The following is a 19,067-nucleotide window of genomic DNA, read 5'->3' as shown; positions in this document are numbered from 1 at the left end:
AGAAGTGATATATATATATATAATCTATCTATATATATAATCTTTGCTTTGAGAAAGAATAAAATAATATATTTAAATATTATTTTATATTTCATTTTGCAAATAAAACATATTATGTATTTGCCTTAGAAAACTCATCATTTAGATATGTACAAATCATCTTGCTTTTGCATGGAAGCCCCTTCCATTAATTTTGATTAATCATTAATAAATAACTTTTTAGAGTGTCATTTGATACTATTATCTTTTTATGTTAAGACTTCTAAAAATTAATATTTAGTTTGTATTGAATAGAGTTGTATATATATATATATATATATATATATATATATATATATATATATATATATATATTAGAGTTATTAATACAAATGGGTAATAAAGTCATTGTAAAGTAGTTAATAAGTAACATCATTAGGCAAAGGTTTAATGGGAGGGTATCCATGCTAAAGCAACATGATTTGATAGGTATATATACAAATAGCAATTTTCAAATAGTACATATACATATAATAAGCTATATTTGTAAGATTATATTTACAAAATATTTTATTCTTTTAATAAGTAATCTTAAACTCTTTTGAACCAAAAAAGAAAAAATCCCCCTCTATCCTCTTTCCCTTCTCTTTGTTGAGGCAAATTGGTGGCATAGAAAGCAACTTGTGCTCTTATAGTCATTTTCTCTCCTTGTCAATGAAGTAAATTTGGGCCAAGTCTGGCTAGATTTCAAATCATCATAAATTAGCATAATCTAACCTAGGAGTGGCAATTGAATTGGGTGGGGTCGAGTATATCGGGTCGGATGCAGATCGGATCAAAAAATCTGTCAATCCAATCCAAACCAAAACATTTATCAAATGGGTCAAAAATTCAAACTCGAACTTGACTAAACCGGTAAATCCGACCTAACCTACAGTCCATTTAATAAGTGTGTTGAAAAGTTAAATAACTTAAACAAATTAAGCCAGTATTGTATGGGTTAAATGGGGTTCAAATGCATTAAACAAGTTTTAAACGACTCTTCAAGTTATGACATGACCTGATTATTAAATGGGTCATAACCTATTAAATAGGTTAAAGATCCAAACCGAAACCGGCCTGTTGTTAAACGAGTCCAGCAAGTCAACCTTGTACGACTTGAACCTATTTATGCTAAACTTGAACCCGCTTAAAATAGATTGACCGTCGGTTGGGTAGGCGGTTTAGGCAATAAATTACCAATCCGGATTTGACCCCATAGAAGGAATGCTGTATGAGTTTCATATGACGTGCATGTTCTCATTGGATTAACTCGTCTCATGCATCTATTTACTACAAGTTTGTTGTTTTCTTGGAGCATTTTCCAAAATAGCAGTATTAACAGGTCCCACAGCTGCTACATCCACTTGCATACAATGAGAGGGATTAGGTTTCACTTGTGAGAAATATGAGAGGGGTTGAGGCTTGGAGGCTACAAGGACATGAATCACATAATCCAAGGCATTCAAGGTGCAGGTGTCACGCATCTAGCTTGCATCTATGATAATCCAAAGTTTTCTTTTGATGTGTTGAGATATTGCAAGGTTCAGCCTTAAAATTTGTTTGAGCAGCACTAGAATTTTGACACAGAGGTCAAGCTTGCTTCCCAATTTGGACCATAGTGTTAAGCTATGGATTGGTTAAAAAATTTGCTCTGGCTGATGCCCTAATTTGAAATGGAGATGTGCTTGAATGAGATGATAAATACTGTCTTGATCCTACTCAGTGGTGATCCACAACATCATTGCTGACCTTGACATTTTTTTTTAAAAAAAAAAAGGAAAAAGAGGATTAGTCCACCCAAAATTGTTAAGATGAGCAAGGTCACAACTTGTAAATCAAAACTGGGGGAAGCAAAGAGCATTACAATGTTATATACCTGACAAGGTGCGGATTCTGGGCCAAATTTGATCAAAACGCTTTCTGGTTTTGTCCTCTGCAAATACTGACCAGGACTTGAATAGCTCAACAACATTTTCAAGACAAATTTCCTGTGATTCTGATTGTTCAGGAAGACTCTGGCATTCCTTTCTTTCCATATCATCCAGCTACTTTGCACATACAAGTTGATCCCAAGTTGATTCCTACTGTTTTGGAATTCAATTTTTTCCTCCTCCAAGTCTATAAAGAGGAAGAGGAAAGAATTTGCCAGGAATATTAGGCCTTTTGGAGAAAGGTAGACCTGATGCATCGAGTATAGTTTCATGAGATAAGAAGGTGCCGAGTGGATTCTTCTTGCAGAGGACAAAGGGGAGAGATAGGAAGTCCCTTTTTAATTAGTTTCTTTTCGTATTTAGTTTGTTATGATTGGCCGCGCAAATAAAATTTTTTCACTTTCTTTGGAACTTTCTTTTTCGGACATTGACGTAATATAAGAGATCGAAGTCCTCCATACAGCTCAACTCAACTAAGCCTTCATTCCAAACTAGTTAGGGTCGGCTGATTAAAATCTTCCATCATGAATTTTTTTAATTAAGAATTTGAATAGCTTATTCTAAATGTTAATTTTTGTAGTGGTCATACGTAAATATACGTAATGCATGTGAGATCGAAAGCAGGAGGGAGAAGATTATATAGTATTTGAGATGCCATTTAACTGATTTTTGTGATCTTGAGAGAAGGAAAGAACTTGTGCAAGATCTTTCTCTTAACTTACGGTCAACACATTATCAAGAAGCTGATTATGATCTAACAAATCAAGGTCAATGGGTATCCAATATTTTCCATCACCAAAATGCTTGCTAACCTAGTTAAATAACATTACAAAACCTCTGAATTGCCATATAAAACTGGCTTTAGTTGGGCAAACAGAGGGAAGAACCTAGCCAACAGATGGATCTTGAACCAAAAAAAAAATGTTAGTGTTTGATTCTAAATTGAAAGAGGTGCAATTAACTCTGCATGGAAGGCAAGGGAAAACCTATCCCACTATTTCATCACTCAGTTCACTACATAATCATACAATGTAATTACCCAATGCTAGTCTAGGCCCAAACAAAGTCATGCCAACCTAAGAAAGAACTGATTGGGTTCCTACTTGCTTTGACTCAGATCTTGTACAACCCCCCCCCCCCCCCCCCTTGCTGACTGGAAATGAGAATTGCAGCCTTCATAGATTGAAATTCTGAGCCACTAAACAAGTCAAATTGGGGCACTAGACAAAATGGCCAAGCTTTTGAAACCTTTTATTTTTTTCATGCTGATAAAAGACCAAGCGTTTGAACTAATCATGATCCTTTTGCAACCGGTACAAATGGATAAGAGTTTGCTGAGGTTCACATAACCAATAAGATCTCATAGTCAGAAGTTTCTGCTAATGATCTAGACTGGCTAGTTATTAATCTTCGATGGTCGACCTTGATTGGGACTTCGGTTTAAAGACCCCATAATAGTTATGGTCATCTGGTATGTGGCTGCATACCGGTCGGCAAACCATACCATTCCGTAAGGCTTGCAGAAAACCTAAGTAACAATATCATATCACTATCGATCGCAGGTTCACATCCTGAATACGATGTGTTCTACTAACAAATGCTGCAAAAGATAGTGCCGGGTCAAAACTGCGGCCTAGATTCATTTGATCTTGTTCTCACTTCTTATCCACAGTGCTGGGACCACAGGGCTTAGCACAATGCTCACTACTGCTTTTATTTGCAGTGCCCATCACAGCCAAAGATACTGCTGCATGGTGACAAGAATTCAGGTAATTAAAGTGTAGATGAAGGTCAAAGGGCATGGCATTTTAAATTCTGCAAGGATTGTGTTGAGCTGAATTCCAGCATCATTTTCATACTAAATTTTTACTCAACAACTATGTTGGTCATGAAGTAAACTAGTGATCCTTTAAAATTGTATGTGATTCCTAATCCTTTAGACCTCACATTCTGCTGCTGATCATATTCAATTTGCGGCAATTGATACAGATTATCAGGTTAAGGGAAGAAACTATTAACATAACCACGATGCACTGGAGAGCAGAAACCCCGAAATTGAATATTTCTATGATGGTAACAAGTATGTAACTAAGATTTATAGTTTCAGACCTGGCTACCATACAAGCAATAGACCAGCTCAGCACAAGTAGTGTCCTTTCATTTGTAAATTTATGCAATTTTTGGAATCTATTATTTCATGTCATGGTTGTTTCATTGGAGTGATACATAAGCAATGATGCACAGGACAAGATATTTCATATGGTTTTCTGGAATCATACCATGTTCTTATAACTGTCAAATTACAATTTATCAAGAGGTAATCCAACAGCTTGTCTGGATTTAGATGCTAGCGAGTGAAGCTGCGCAACCTCTTGATCTGTGAGCCTCCACCCAAGAGCAACAACAAACTCCTTAGCCTGTTCCTCATTTTTGGCTCCAGGGATGGGCACAACATTCTCCTGACATGTCAACCAGTTCAGAGCTACCTGTGAAAAGAAGAAGAAGAAGAAGAAGAAGAAATACCTGTCCTGCTAACAGACGCTTTTCATTTCTGATGAGAAGCAGACGACTGTATGAAGTTTTACTTTAGCCTGCAGGATGTGGGAAAACTATAAGTCTTGTTTCGGCCTTGCATAAATAAACTCTATCATCTTTTACATAGTGCTGCACTAAGGTTCCGATTCATGTTAAGTGATAGGGATTGGACTACTGCTTGACACCTGCATGAAAGTTAGTAATATTTGGTAACTTCATGCCCAAGTGTCGGAATATTTTTCCTTGGCAAGTTATTTCCTTTTTTTCTCAAAAAACAGTATATAGCTTCTTCATGAAACATGAATCATACTATAATCTCCTCACTACTCCCTTCAAAGATATAATCTCCTCCATTTTCGAGCCCTGCATACATTTCATGCACGGCCTACTTCAAGATAGGCGTCAAAGCCAATGAAATAAGTTCAACTGGTTTATAATATTGTAAAATAAGGTGTGCAATATAAGAAACTCCAAATATATGAATCATGCCTTGAGCAATAGGAGAATATGGAATTAAAGTGATCCCCAGCTCATCACAATCAGCCTTCACACCATTTTCCTCAGGATTCCTGTATATGAGACTGTAATTTACTTGGTTTGAAGCTCGTGGAATTCCCCTCTTTCTGAGTTGATTATAAGCATCTCGAAGATGCTTTTCTGGACTGTATAAAAAACCAGATTCATTATGTTATCATAGAAGCACACATTTTCTTGTAGAAAAAGTTACCGAAGACAAGCTAAAGTGAAGCAATTACTGCTGTAGTTTGAGACTCCAACAGCCTTTACGGGGCCCTGTTCAACAGCATCTCCAAGTCCATCAATGTATCCTGAATTGATTTCAAAGGAACAGAGTGACCTTATACATGAGTTTCTTAAAAATGGGGCATTAGTTAGATACAGAGGAGGACATCACTTCCACATGTACTCAAGGATGAATAAAGACCAATCTACCCTAATTTCCCCAAATCCCTGGCCTGAAAATCACCAGCACTCATTATGTCAGTTACTGTTAATAGGATCTGCAGGATCCTATTTACATATGGTTTCCATAGCAAATCTAATTACCTTTATTTCCACAATCTACTCATTTCCTTTGTTATTTCTATTAATTATGTATAGCTTAGTCTTCCTAATTTAGCTAGCAGAACTAATTGGCAGATTTATTATGTATAGTTATCTATAACTAGTTGCTATGTATTATAGCTAATTTCCTTGTAATGTACAGCTGTCTATAGCTAACTTCTCTGCACGGTTTTTCTATTTAATGAGATTCTCACAGAGATGAGAGATTATTCAGTCAATTTGACATGGTATCAGAGCCTATGTTCTGAATTTGGTCATTAACGCTTTCTTCTTTCGGTTTTCTCTAGTTTTAGTCCAAGGGGCTCTCGGTGTTCTAGATTTCTGAGTCTCGGTACAGCTTTATGTCTTCTAGTTCTCTAGTTTTCTGGTTTCTAGCTTTCTTGGAGTTCTTTTTCTGGTGTTCTTTCTTTTGGTCATAATGTCTACATAAGCCTTTTGTGTTCGTTTCACTGGGAAGAACTACTTTGCTTAGGAGTTTCAGTTCAAGATGTTTATCAAAGGCAGGGAGCTTTGGGATCATATTGATGGCTCTTCGAAAGCACCAACTAATGCTAAGGAATTTGCTCAATGGGAGACCAAGGATGCTCGGATTATTTCTTGGATTTTGGGGTCCATTGAGCCGCATATGGTGAACAATCTGCGGTCCTTTAGCACCGCCAAGGAGATGTGGGATTATTTGAAGCGCATCTACAACCAAGACAACAATGCAAGGCGGTTTCAGTTGGAGTTGGAGATTGCAAATTATAGCCAAGGTAATCTTTCCATTCAGGAGTATTATTCTAGTTTTCTTAATCTGTGGAACGAGTATACCGGAATCATTCATGCTAAGGTGCCAAAAGAAGCCTTGTCCGCTATTCAAGAGGTTCATGCAACCAGCAAACATGATCAATTTTTGATGAAACTTAGGCCAGAATTTGAAGTTACTAGGGCTGCGCTATTAAACAGAGATCATGTTCCCTCTTTGGATGTGTGTCTTGGTGAATTGCTTCGTGAGGAGCAACAGACTCTTACCCAGGCTGTTATGGCACAAGAGAAGCTGTCCTCAGATGTTGTGAATGTTGCATATGCTGCTCAAGGGAAGGGAAAGGGCAAGGACAAGGTCCAGTGCTATTGCTACAAGGAATTCGGCCATATTGCTCGCAACTGCAACAAGAAATTCTGCACTTACTGTAAGCAGTCCGGGCACATCATTAAGGAGTTTCCTACGCAACCTTAGAATCGCCGAGCCAATGCTTTTCAAGCTGCGGTCAGTTTCTGCTTCTGTGGATCAGTCCGCAAGAATCACATCTGCTGCAGACACATCAGCAGGTCCTAACCAAGTTGTTCTTACCCCAAAGATGGTGCAACAGATGATTATCTCAGCCTTTTCAGCATTGGGACTTCAAGGTAACGGTAAGACAATTTCTCATCCTTGGTTTGTTGATTCTGGAGCATCAAATCACATGACTGGCTGTTCTGATTTTCTGCACAATGTTCGGTCCTATAACGGTGTACACAACACATTCAAATTGCTAATGGAAGTAATCTTCCTATTACTGCTATTGGAGATCTTAGTTCACCTTTCCGCAATGTGTTTGTGTCACCTGGACTCTCTACTAGTTTGATTTTAGTTGGTCAATTGGTTGATAACAACTGTGATGTGCATTTTTCTCGAAATGGTTGTCAGGTTCAGGATCAAGTGTCGGGGAAAATGATCGCGAAGGGGCCTAAAGTTGGAAGATTGTTTCCTCTGCATTTTACTCTTCCAAGCCTATTGTCTTTGGCTTGTACTGCTGCAACAAATCAGAGAGTGAGGTTTGGCATAAATGCCTAGGCAATCCTAACTCTCTTGTTTTGTCTCATTTAGTGAAGCATGGTTTTTTGGGCAATAAAGATCAGTTCTCTTCTTACAGCATGTCTTTTGATTGTACTGCTTGTAAACTTGGAAAAAGCAAAACTCTATCTTTTCCTAACATGGTAGTTGAGCTGAAAAATGCTTCGATATTATTCATAGTGATGTTTGGGGCATTACTCCTATAACATCTCATGTCGGATATAAATATTTTGTGACGTTCATTGATGATTATACTCGTTTCACTTGGGTGTATTTTCTCCACTCCAAATCCGAAGTATTTTCTATTTTTCAGACCTTTGTGGCTTATGTTGAGACTCAATTCTCAACATGTATTAAAGTATTAAGGTCTGACTCAAGCGGAGAATATATGTCTCATGACTTTCAGGCGTTCTTGCATCAAAAAGGTATAATTTCTCAGCGATCTTGTCCTTATACACCTCAGCAAAATGGTGTTGCTGAACGTAAGAATCGCCATTTGTTGGATGTTGTTCGCACCTTGTTGCTTGAATCCTCTATTCCTTCTAAATTTTGGGTTGAAGCTTTGTCTACTGCAGTTTATTTGATTAATCGACTGCCTTCTCAAATTTTGGACTTTGATTCCTCTTATTATCGTCTCTATGGCAAGCATCCTGGTTATAATCAGTTTCATACTTTTGGATGTGTTTGCTTTGTTCACTTACCTGCTAATGAACGTCACAAACATGCTGCCCAGTCGGTTCAGTGTGCCTTTATGGGTTATAGTATTGCTCAAAAGGGTTTTGTGTGTTATGATGCTCTACTAACCGACTTCGTGTCTCTAGAAATGTAGTTTTCTTTGACAATCAGTATTTCTTTCAGTCCAATGTTGCCTCATCTTCTGATCTTGCCATGCTTCCTAGCTTTGATGATATATATCATTCTATTGAGTGCTTCAAACCAAATATTGTGTACAAGAGACGTCGGCCACCTCAGCCCCTTCCCGATACTGATCCACCACATGAGCCTGCAGTCCCTGCGCCTCAGAGGTCCACCAGAGCCTCCCATCCACCAGATAGGTATGGATTCTCACATACATCACTCAATGTGACTCTGTCTACCATCCATCACGATTCCTACTTGTTATTCCCAGGCAATTAAGTAGGAATGTCGGATGAAGGCCATGCAAGATGAGCTTCAAGCTCTACAAGAGAATCACACTTGGGATATTGTTCCATATCCTTCTGATGTTAAATCCATTGGCTGTAAATGGGTGTATTCAGTGAAGCTACGTCCTGACGGGACTGTGGAAAGATATAAGGCTCGGTTGGTTACTCTTGGTAATAGACAGGAATATGGAGTAGATTATGATGAGACTTTTCCTCCGGTGGCTAAAATGACTATAATACAAACAGTTCTTGCCATTGCTGCTTCTAAAGGTTGGGCCCTACGACAAATGGATGTTAAGAATGCTTTTCTGCATGGTGATCTCAAAGAGGATATTTTTATGACACCTCCGCTAGGTTTATTCACTACACCATCTTCTAATGTGTGCAAGCTGAAGCGCACTCTCTATGGCTTGAAGCAGGCACCTCATGCTTGGTTTGATAAGTTTCGCTCCTCATTACTTGGTTTTTTCCTTTGTTCAAAGTCAGTATGACTCTTCCTTGTTTCTCCGCAAGACTGAGAATGGAATTGTTCTCCTTCTGGTTTATGTTGATGATATAGTTATTACAGGGACAGATTCTGTGTTGATTCAGTAGCTTCAACAACACCTACAGGCTTCATTTCCAATGAAGGATCTTGGTTCTCTTCAATATTTTTTGGGCCTTGAGTTAAAGTATGGACCTGCGGGTACTTTCTTGCATCAATATAAGTATACACAAGATTTGATTGCTTTGGCTAGACTTCAAAATGCTTCTTCTGTTGACACACCTTTGGAGGTGAATGTAAAGTATCATCGTGAGGAGGACAAGCTTCTTTCTGATCCCTCACTGTACCGATAGTTGGTTGGAAGTCTGAACTATTTGACCATAACTCGGCTTGATATTTCCTTCACTGTTCAGCAAGTTAGTCAGTTTATGTAGACTCCTCGACACCTTCATTTGGTTGCCATCTGCCGTATCATTCGCTATCTGAGAAGCACTCCAGATCGTGGCTTATTCTTTCCTGCTGGTTCACCTATTCAGTTGGGGGCATACAGTGATGCTGATTGGGCTGGTTACGCGTCGCTCAGTTACAAGCTGGTGTATGTTTCTTGGCAATGCACTCATTTCATGGAAGAGTAAGTCTTCAACGGAGTTTGAGTATCGAGCCATGTCCTCTGCATGTTCTGAGATTATGTGGCTTCGTGGATTGTTGGCTGAGCTTGGGTTCCCTCAACTTGAGCCCACTTCTCTTCATGCAGATAACACTAGTGCAATTCAGATTGCGGCTAATCCTGTCTTTCATGAGCGCACCAAGCATATTGAGGTGGATTGTCACTCTATTCGTGAGGCTTATGATCGACGTGTTATCACTCTTCCTCATATCACCACGGATTTTCAGATTGCTGATGTGTTTGCCAAGGCTATGACTCGTCAACACCATAAATTTCTAGTTGGCAAATTGATGCTTCTTGATCACCCAGCATCAATTTGAGGGGGGATGTTAATAGGATCTGCAGGATCCTATTTACATATGGTTTCCATAGCAAATCTAATTACCTTTATTTCCACAATCTACTCATTTCCTTTGTTATTTCTATTAACCATGTATAGCTTAGTCTTCCTAATTTAGCTAGCAGAACTAATTGGCAGATTTATTGTGTATAGCTATCTATAACTAGTTGCCATGTATTATAGCTAATTTTCTTGTAATGTACAGCTATCTATAGCTAACTTCTCTGCACGATTTTTCTATTTAATGAGATTCTCACAGAGATGAGAGATTATTCAGTCAATTTGACAGTTACCACTGTAGTCGGATAATTTTCAAGGAATAGCAGCAGGAAGAGGCTTGACAAGCAGACCAATGAAGCTGGTAGAGGTCAACTGCAGAAAGCCCAAGACGAGAAAGTGAATATTTGAGAGAAGAAAGGACACTCCCCCGACCGAACCTCCAAGGCAGAGCTGCAAGTTTTGTTGCCGCAGCTACCTCAACTGATTCTTTTTGTTGCCTTTCCTTGATGAAGCTGTTATTTAATGCCAATTTAGCAACAGTCAAGCAGAAAGTGCCAATGATAGCATTGGAATTCCAAATATCTCAAAACACAGAAGTGGAAAACAACCTAAAAAGAAATGAAATCAAAGGAGAGAATTATCAGGTCAGGTGCCTTTCAAGTAAAGTTTGTAAATTCACTGCTCCCATGAACTACAGAAAGGAAAAATGCATAAGTTTTCATTCAAATATTTATTCATGTCATCAGGTAAGCTCTAGGAGAAAGAAGAATAGAAAATGCTTTCATACTGCTGCACCGTAGACTTCAGCTATATCAAAGAAGGTTATGCCATCATCAATGCTTGCATCAAAAGCTGCCTTAGCTGCCTTCAGCTTCCGATCTGGCACCGTCATTGCAATGTAAGATTTTTCTATAAAAAACATGAGTTGAAACCTAAAATTTTGATCATATTTATCAACTAGAAAATGATAAAAAACTAGAGACGCTATCAATGATATACATTTATAACATACTCCATGTAACAAAAGATATATATGATTAACATACTCCACAAAGGAAAAACATGAATGGGTATAATATAAATACATTTATAATTAGATAAAAAGCATCACACCATTGAAAGTTTGCAAGTGTAATGACAGGAAAAGAAATGATGATATAATTAGGTGCTATTATTGGCTAACCAGAAGGAACATGGAAAGATTGCACCATGCATGATAACAAATAGCACGACTACTAAACCAAAACCTCAAAATAAACCCAGTGAAAGGTACGATTAACACCCACAGAGAAGTTCAGAAAGAAAATGATATCTATGCCATAGACACAATTATATCATTTATAACCCATATGCTCATCCGAACAACAATAGCAAATCCCACAAGAAAAGAAGACTTAAAATTAAAAAGCAAGCCTTATGTTTAAATCTGTAATGACAACAGGGCATTTAGTAATGCTCTCAACAGTAACATATATGCCTCCTAAAATCCATGGAAAATTATTTCCACAAGAATAAAAGTAAGTAGGAACACTTAAAGCCCCCCAAAATTAACCTGACATAAGGAGAAGGCCCAATGCCACATGGACAAATGACATGACAATGATTAATTTTAGAAGTAAAGCATAATAAGGCAATTTTGAATCTCTAAATTGTAAAATCAATTATAATAAGGTACTTTCGGTCTTTGGTAGAGCAAACCAAAATCTAGCCATTCTTGTTAATGTCAAAATGTTACCAGATTCTTAAAGCCCCTATTGTCGAAATCCAGATTCTTGTTATTGTAATAAAATAAGGCACCTACGTTAGAGAGCACCAAGAAAGTTATCATTTCTTCTAGAATCAAATCTGCATCTATTTTCTTGATCTTTTTTCTCCTTTGAGTAGATTTTTGAGATGGGATGTAGGGAATAATATGGAAGGCAAGAGACTTAAACATACCATACGGATCAAGATCAAACATTTATTTGCAACTTTTACTATTTTTGCAGTGATTTCATGAATCAGAAAAATAATGAGAATATGTGATTTAGATGCCTCCTTTAGGAAAGGATCAGGGTCCTGAGATTTATAAATATTCCAGAAGGCTAGGTCACCTCATTAGGTTTGCTATCTAAGTTGTTCTGATCTGCCTGTCATATCCTGTTTGATTGTTGAAGCCATAGCCCCAAGAAACACTTGTCAAGGCACTACTTAAGAGGAAGCAAATCTGAGAAACATTGAGATCAAATGGTTATGAGAACAACTAGCAAAACTTCAGCTGGAGAATGATCATGCTGTGGTATGAGATCATCAGCCAAGAGGAATGGACTGGAAGAAGGTGTGGCTCTTGATGATGGCACTGCATGCTTTTAGAACCCTTCCCACCACCATGCAGGCGAACAGCCATGATGTGTTGCTTCTGAGATCAAAAAGGTGGAATTTGAAGAATTCCATAGGCATCCATCTGAAGAACTTATCAAGTGGCTCATGACGGTGGATCGCTTTTTTGATGCGATGGATATCCCAGATCATAAGAAAGTAAAGATTGTGGACCCAAGATCGTCATTATGCTTGCATTTCGTGGGAGAATATGCAGCAATTAATAGTTAGCAACAGTGATGTAAGACAGTCAAGGGAAGAGACCTTATTAGGGTTTAAAGTAGGACTGAAATCTGTATGGTTGGAATTTCAGGTTAAGACCTGAATTTTCAATAAAACTAACCTAATTAACAGATTAATACTATCGAACCTAGGGTTTAGGATTCTAGGGTTTAAGTTGAATTTTAAGGGTTTATGCAATTGAACTTGAAAGCAAAAGTTGCTGGAATTTCATGGAAAAACTAATTTGAGATGTATGTGACGTGAACATATATCGGAAATAAAAGGATGTTTTTGATAAAGAACAATTAGAAAAAGTGTCGATTGAGTAGAAAACAAAAAAGTGAAAGAAGAGAAGAGAAAAAAGGCTACAAAGAACAGGAAGGATAATACTGGACTATCTCTGAGACCTAAGAATCTAGTATTTGAAGGTCTTCGACCTCCATTGCAAAATCACACCATAAGAGAAAAAACACTGAAGGAATCATCCCTTTCTTCATTAACAGTCATCCAACTTCACTACAAAATCCCAAAACTAGCCCTAAAAAGGCACAAGCAGTGTGAAAAGTGCCAGAGACAGTAGTGTCATAGTAATTAGCCTTATCAAGTTCACAAATAAACATTGAGATTTTAATCGCAGCCCTTGATTCCAAAATAAGCTGCTAGAACTAAAAATAACTAGAAATAAAAGACAAATACAAAGAATTGATAACTAAAATTAAATACAATAAACCCCCCAGGTTGTGACCTTATGATGCACCATGGTATGATCTTGGATCTCCATCAACCAACAAACCCATGATCACTGAATGGGATAAGATGGAAAAGAATTTCTAATGCCACTTCCTCTGGAGCATTCACATACTCTTTATCAAAGATACACGAATCTGAGGCAGGGAGATCAAAGCGTTACCAACAATGTCAAGGAATTCTTCAAACTCTCATGAAGACATATCCAAATAAAGAAGAAAGAATCTGGGTAGCCCACTACCTCAATAGGTTGCATCTTGCCATCTAGAATGAGATTGTAGATCATAAGATGTGGCATGTTGACAATGCTGATCAAAAGGTGTCATGCTGAAAGGAAACTAAGGAGGGTCCAAGCCCTTCATAGTGTTGGGAACCCGCCCATGCCGCTGATATTTCAAAAATTTTTCAGATGGCAGCGGAATCGGCATGCACGGGTTCGACGTTCATCGCATGAACGTTGTTTCGAGACCTTTTATAATTAGATAAGAATTAAAACTTTTAAAACTATTAGGAAGATCAAATCTTCACCTTGCGCGGGTAGATGATCACCGCAAATCTGAATTCGTGGTTTTGGAAGAGGGTTCGTTTGAAAGCCGTTCAAACGTCCGGCCTCTACGGGTATCCACACGAAGCAGGATCCGATCCAAGCTCTCTATCTCACCGGGGTGCTAGCTCCCTTGCAGAGATAGCTTTGATGGCTGATGTCCTCTCTTTCAATCAACTCTTGATTGCACTTGAGAGGAGGAAGAAGAAGGATGAAGAAGAGGAAGAAGATCAAATCCCTTCGCAGCTTTCTTCTCTTCACACGCACTGAAGCCAAGGAAGAAGACCAAGAGGAGGGAGACGCCTCCTCTTCTTTTCCCTTTGCTGATGGCGGCTGAACCAAGGAGAGATGGAGAGGGGGTGGCCACGTGATGAAGAGGAGAAAGGTTCATCTAGGGCGCCGGCCCTAGTCCTCCTTTAATAAGGATGAAGGGCTCCTACAAGTTAGGAGCCCTTGACTACTTTCCAAGAGGGGGCGCCGGCCCCCTTCTCTCTTCATGTCGCACCAACTAAGTGAAGAGGGGCTGATGCCCCTCTTACTTGGTTAACCCAATCCTCTTCCAAAGAGGATTAGGTGCCTCTCTCATGGTTTAATCCTAATCTAATTAGGATTAGCCAAATTTGGGTTCAATCTACGCTAGTCCTAATCCAATTAGGACTTGAATGAATCATGACTTAATTGAACTCTTCAATCCTAATCCAATTAGGAGTCATGTTGATTCATTAGATTAATAATTAATTTAGACTTAAGGAATCCTAATCCAATTAGGATTTGTTTAATTTTAGTCCTAATCCAATTAGGACTTTATTTGAATCCGAAGTCCTAATCCAATTAGGATTTCTAGGAATCCTACTCCAAGTAGGAATCCAATTTTAATTCAAAGTTCCTAATCTCATTAGGATTGTAGGAATCCTATTCCAAGTAAGAATCCCAGTCCTACTCCAACTAGGATTTCCAGTCCTAATCCAATTAGGACTCTAGAAATCCTACCCGAAGTAGGATTTGTGTTTAAGTCCAATTAATTAATTTCCTTTGTTCCTTCTTCAACTTCTTATCAATCAAATTGATTTCTTGTGATTCCTAATCACAATTTCAACCATCGGATCGGTCAATACTTCTAGTGTGTGTGACTCCATAGGTTCTATTCTGACTGGTAGTGAGATATATTATGATCTCTATCACTATATCATTGAAAACTCCTTTCAATGGGTTGGAACGATTCCAACTCTACTCATTAGGATTTATCGATCATCAAGATAATCCCTATGAGTCCCACCATCCACCAGTGACACCTAGCAGCATGTAGTGGCTACCCAGCAGAATGGAATGATGAACCTCTAGGTGCAGTTAACATGTGATACAGTCCTACTATCGTGGATCCCTACAGGACGGAGGTCATGGACAACTCGTCAAACCCCATCGTCTGTCATATGTCAAGATTTATTCGACTCGAGTTCGATAATGGAAAACTCCTTTTCCACTTACTGCCCTGGCCAAGGTCTTAGAACTCAGTCTAACAAATCACATAGGATCACTCCTCTTCTATCAAGGTCGATAGATTCCTTATAGGTGCATACCCTACTCCTACAGTGAACCTACTGCAGCCAATCTACACTGCATGGACCCATATGGCTAGAGACCATGTATGTGTGCAGTCAAACTACAATAACCTCACTGTGAGTAGCCGAAGCACCGCAGGTCAAAGGACCAGTCACACTACTGCAACATCAAGCAAGTCACTGACGAGTAGATAGACATCCAAGTGACTTCTTGTCTTGGTCACGCTCAGTACCCTTGTTCTCTAACAAGCACCTGCACTATCACTTCAGTGTCCCTACACTGTGGACTCAAGTCTCATCCATCCAGAAGGAAAGTGATCTGTGCACTGATCGGGTCAATCACCGTCCTCGTGATGATCCATTGATCAGGAGCATTTAGAAATTAATCACCAATGATACATGGCTCAAATTCTCAACTCTTGAGAATATGTATCATCATCTTATTAATTTCTTGGATGATTCATAGACACATAAACAATATGAATGAAAAGATGCCTTTTATTTATTTAATAATAAATAATCAAGTACAAAATTATGTCCCTAGAATCAACAATGTGTCAGCCAAATTGGCTTCTAGGGCATACATCTAACAATCTCCCACTTGCACTAAAGCCAATTGGTCATATATCTTAGGCCCATCTTCTCAAGGTGGGCTTCAGTCTTTTGCTGACTCAGCTGCTTAGTGAACGGGTCTGCCATGTTATCCGCGGAGTCTACTCTCTGCACCTCTACATATTTCTTCTCCACATAGTCGCGTATGAGGTGAAAGCGCCGCTCTATATGCTTAGACTTCTGATGAGACCATGGCTCCATAGCTAGTGCTATGGTGCCAATGTTATCGCAGTAAAGTGTTATGGCATCTAATGACATTACACCTAACTCTGCAATTAACTTTTAATCAGAAAGTTTCCACTGCACCCTTAGATACGGCTTAACATTCAGCTTCTAAGGTAGAATCTATAATGATCGGTTGTTTGGAACTCTTCCAATTTACTGAATCACAATTGCACATATTCTGATGTAGACTCTCTATCATCAATATGTGTGCATCCTTCTACCTTCAACTCTGATCTTCTCCCAAAGACTAAGAACATGTTCTTAGTTCTTCTCAAGTACTTAAGACTGTTCTTCACAGCTATCCAGTGCTTCTTACCTGGATCCGACTGATATCTGCTTGTGACACTCACAGCAAGAGCTATATCAGGTCGTGTACACAGCATGGCATACATGAGGCTTCCTATTGCCAATGCATAGGGAATCTTGCTCATGCGTTGAATCTCTTCAGATGTGTTGGGGCACATCTTCTTGGAGAGATGAATTCCATGCCTAAGGGGTAAGAGACCCCTCTTGGAGTTTTCCATGCTGAACCTCTTCAGCACCTCCTCTATGTACATCTTCTGTGACAGGCCAAGCATCCTTTTAGATCTATCTCTATAGACCTTTATTCCCAAAATATAGGATGCTTCCCCAAGGTCTTTCATGGAGAATTCTTTTAACAACCAGACCTTGACCGAGGTTAGCATGGGAATATCATTCCCAATCAGAAGAATGTCATCTACGTACAGTACGAGAAAAACGACAGCACTCCCACTAACCTTTTTGTAAACGCACGGTTCCTCTTCGTTTTTGATGAAATCAAACGTTTTGATTGCATCATCGAAACGAGTGTTCCAACTCCGAGATGCTTGCTTTAGTCCATAGATGGACCTTTGCAGCTTGCAGACCTTGTGATCTCCATCACTGGAAGTGAAACCCAAAGGCTGTTCCATATAGATATCTTCATCAAGATATCCATTCAGGAAAGCAGTTTTCACATCCATCTGCCAGATTTCATAATCATGAAATGCTGCAATGGCAAGCAATGTCCGGATGGATTTTAGCATGGCTACAGGTGAAAAGGTCTCCTGATAGTCAATACCTTCGCGCTGACTATACCCTTTCGCCACAAGCCTTGCCTTATAGGTCTCTACCTCTCCATCCGAACCTATCTTCCTTTTGTAGATCCATTTGCATCCAATAGGTACAATACCTTCTGGTGGGTCTACTAAGGTCCAGACTTGGTTGGAACGCATGGAGTCTAACCCTGACTTCATTGCTTCCAGCCATTTCTCGGAATCGATATCAGATATCGCCTCGTTGTAGGTTTTGGGATCCTGTATGTGATCCCTATCTCCCACTAGGAGCATTTCCTCGGTATCCTCTTCTAGTATACCTAAGTATCTATCGGGAGGATGGGAGACCCTACTAGATCTACGAGGTGGTCGAGGGACATCGTATACTGGCTCTTTATGAATGGGTTCTATAGGATCCATGACTCGTTGCTTTTCAGAGACTTTCTCTTCAAGCTCAATTTTCCTCCCACTGCCTCTATCAAGGATAAACTGATTTTCCAAGAAGATGGCATGACGGCTCACAAACACATTGTGATCCTCTGAGACGTAAAAATTGTATCCTAATGACTCTTTAGGATATCCTATAAAACGAGCACTTATGGTCCTAGCCTCTAACTTGTCCGCCTGTAGTCTCTTGACGTGGGCCGGACATCCCCAAATCTTGAGATGACCCAGACTTGGTTTCTTACCATGCCATATCTCATACGGTGTGGTAGAAACGGATTTAGAGGGAACTCTATTCAATAAGTAAATCGCTGTGAGTAAGGCATCTCCCCAAAGGAACATAGGTAAATCAGTGAAGCTCATCATGGACCTGACCATGTCCAACAGGGTCCGATTTCTCCTCTCTGACACCCCGTTGAGTTGAGGTGTACCCGGAGGTGTCCATTGTGAGACTATGCCGTTTTCTTTGAGATAGTCCCGGAATTCCCCACTAAGGTATTCTCCTCCTCGATCTGATCGAAGAGCCTTAAGAGGTTTTCCAGTTTGTTTTTCTACTTCATTCTTGAATTCTTTGAACTTTTCAAAGGATTCAGACTTGTGTCTCATAAGATACACATACCCATACCGTGAATAATCATCGGTAAAGGTAATGAAGTACGAATAACGTCCCCTGGCTAGCACATCGAATGGGCCACATACATCTGTATGTACTAGGGTAAGTATTTCAGTGGTCCTCTCCCCATGTCCTACAAAGGGCAGTCTAGATATGACAGGACTCGCAAACTAGATATGACTCGGAAGTCAATGAGCCTAAAAGCCCATCTTTATCCATTTTGTTCATTCTGTCCTCTCCAATATGGCTAAGCCTGAGGTGCCACAAATATCTTTGGTTTATCTCATCTCTGGATCTTTTGGATTCTTTGGCACTCACTTCTTGCTCGGTAACATTCACAGATACATCCATATGTAAATGATAGAGACTGTCAATCATAAAACCACGTGCTACTATTTTATTTCTTAAATAAATAGAACAGCAGTCTTTGTCAAATGTAAAAACATGACCTTCCTGTGCTAGACATGAAACAGAAATCAAATTTCTGCTAGCAGCAGGTACATAATAACAGTCTCTAAGTACTAAACTAAATCCAGACGGTAGTCGCAGATGGTAGGTGCCCACAGCCACAGCAGCAACTTTTGCCCCGTTGCCAACCCGAAGGGTTACCGCACCTTCCGCCAGCCTTCTACTTTCCTTTAGACCCTGCATGGTAGTGCACAAATGAGC

At 39.3% G+C, this 19,067-nt stretch overlaps 1 long non-coding RNA gene across 3 annotated transcripts; it reads right to left on the bottom strand.

Moving 5' to 3' along the window:
• Positions 1–4,111: 4,111 nt before the first annotated feature.
• Positions 4,112–10,897, bottom strand: LOC120104053. Of its 3 annotated transcripts, none has more exons than XR_005506473.1 (4): positions 10,313–10,897; positions 5,243–5,314; positions 4,476–5,149; positions 4,112–4,411 (listed from the first exon to the last, which is right to left on the bottom strand). It is a non-coding gene; the product is annotated as an uncharacterized LOC120104053 (long non-coding RNA). The 3 variants fall into 3 exon arrangements; XR_005506472.1 differs by having other exon boundaries at positions 4,112–5,149; positions 10,313–10,531; positions 10,628–10,897; XR_005506471.1 differs by having other exon boundaries at positions 4,112–5,149.
• Positions 10,898–19,067: the final 8,170 nt, after the last annotated feature.

The sequence above is a fragment of the Phoenix dactylifera genome, chromosome 16 (assembly GCF_009389715.1).
Source record: "Phoenix dactylifera cultivar Barhee BC4 chromosome 16, palm_55x_up_171113_PBpolish2nd_filt_p, whole genome shotgun sequence".
Classification (NCBI taxonomy): domain Eukaryota; kingdom Viridiplantae; phylum Streptophyta; class Magnoliopsida; order Arecales; family Arecaceae; genus Phoenix; species Phoenix dactylifera.
Note: the sequence above shows the minus strand (reverse complement) of the source record. Positions and strands in the feature narration are given on the sequence as shown.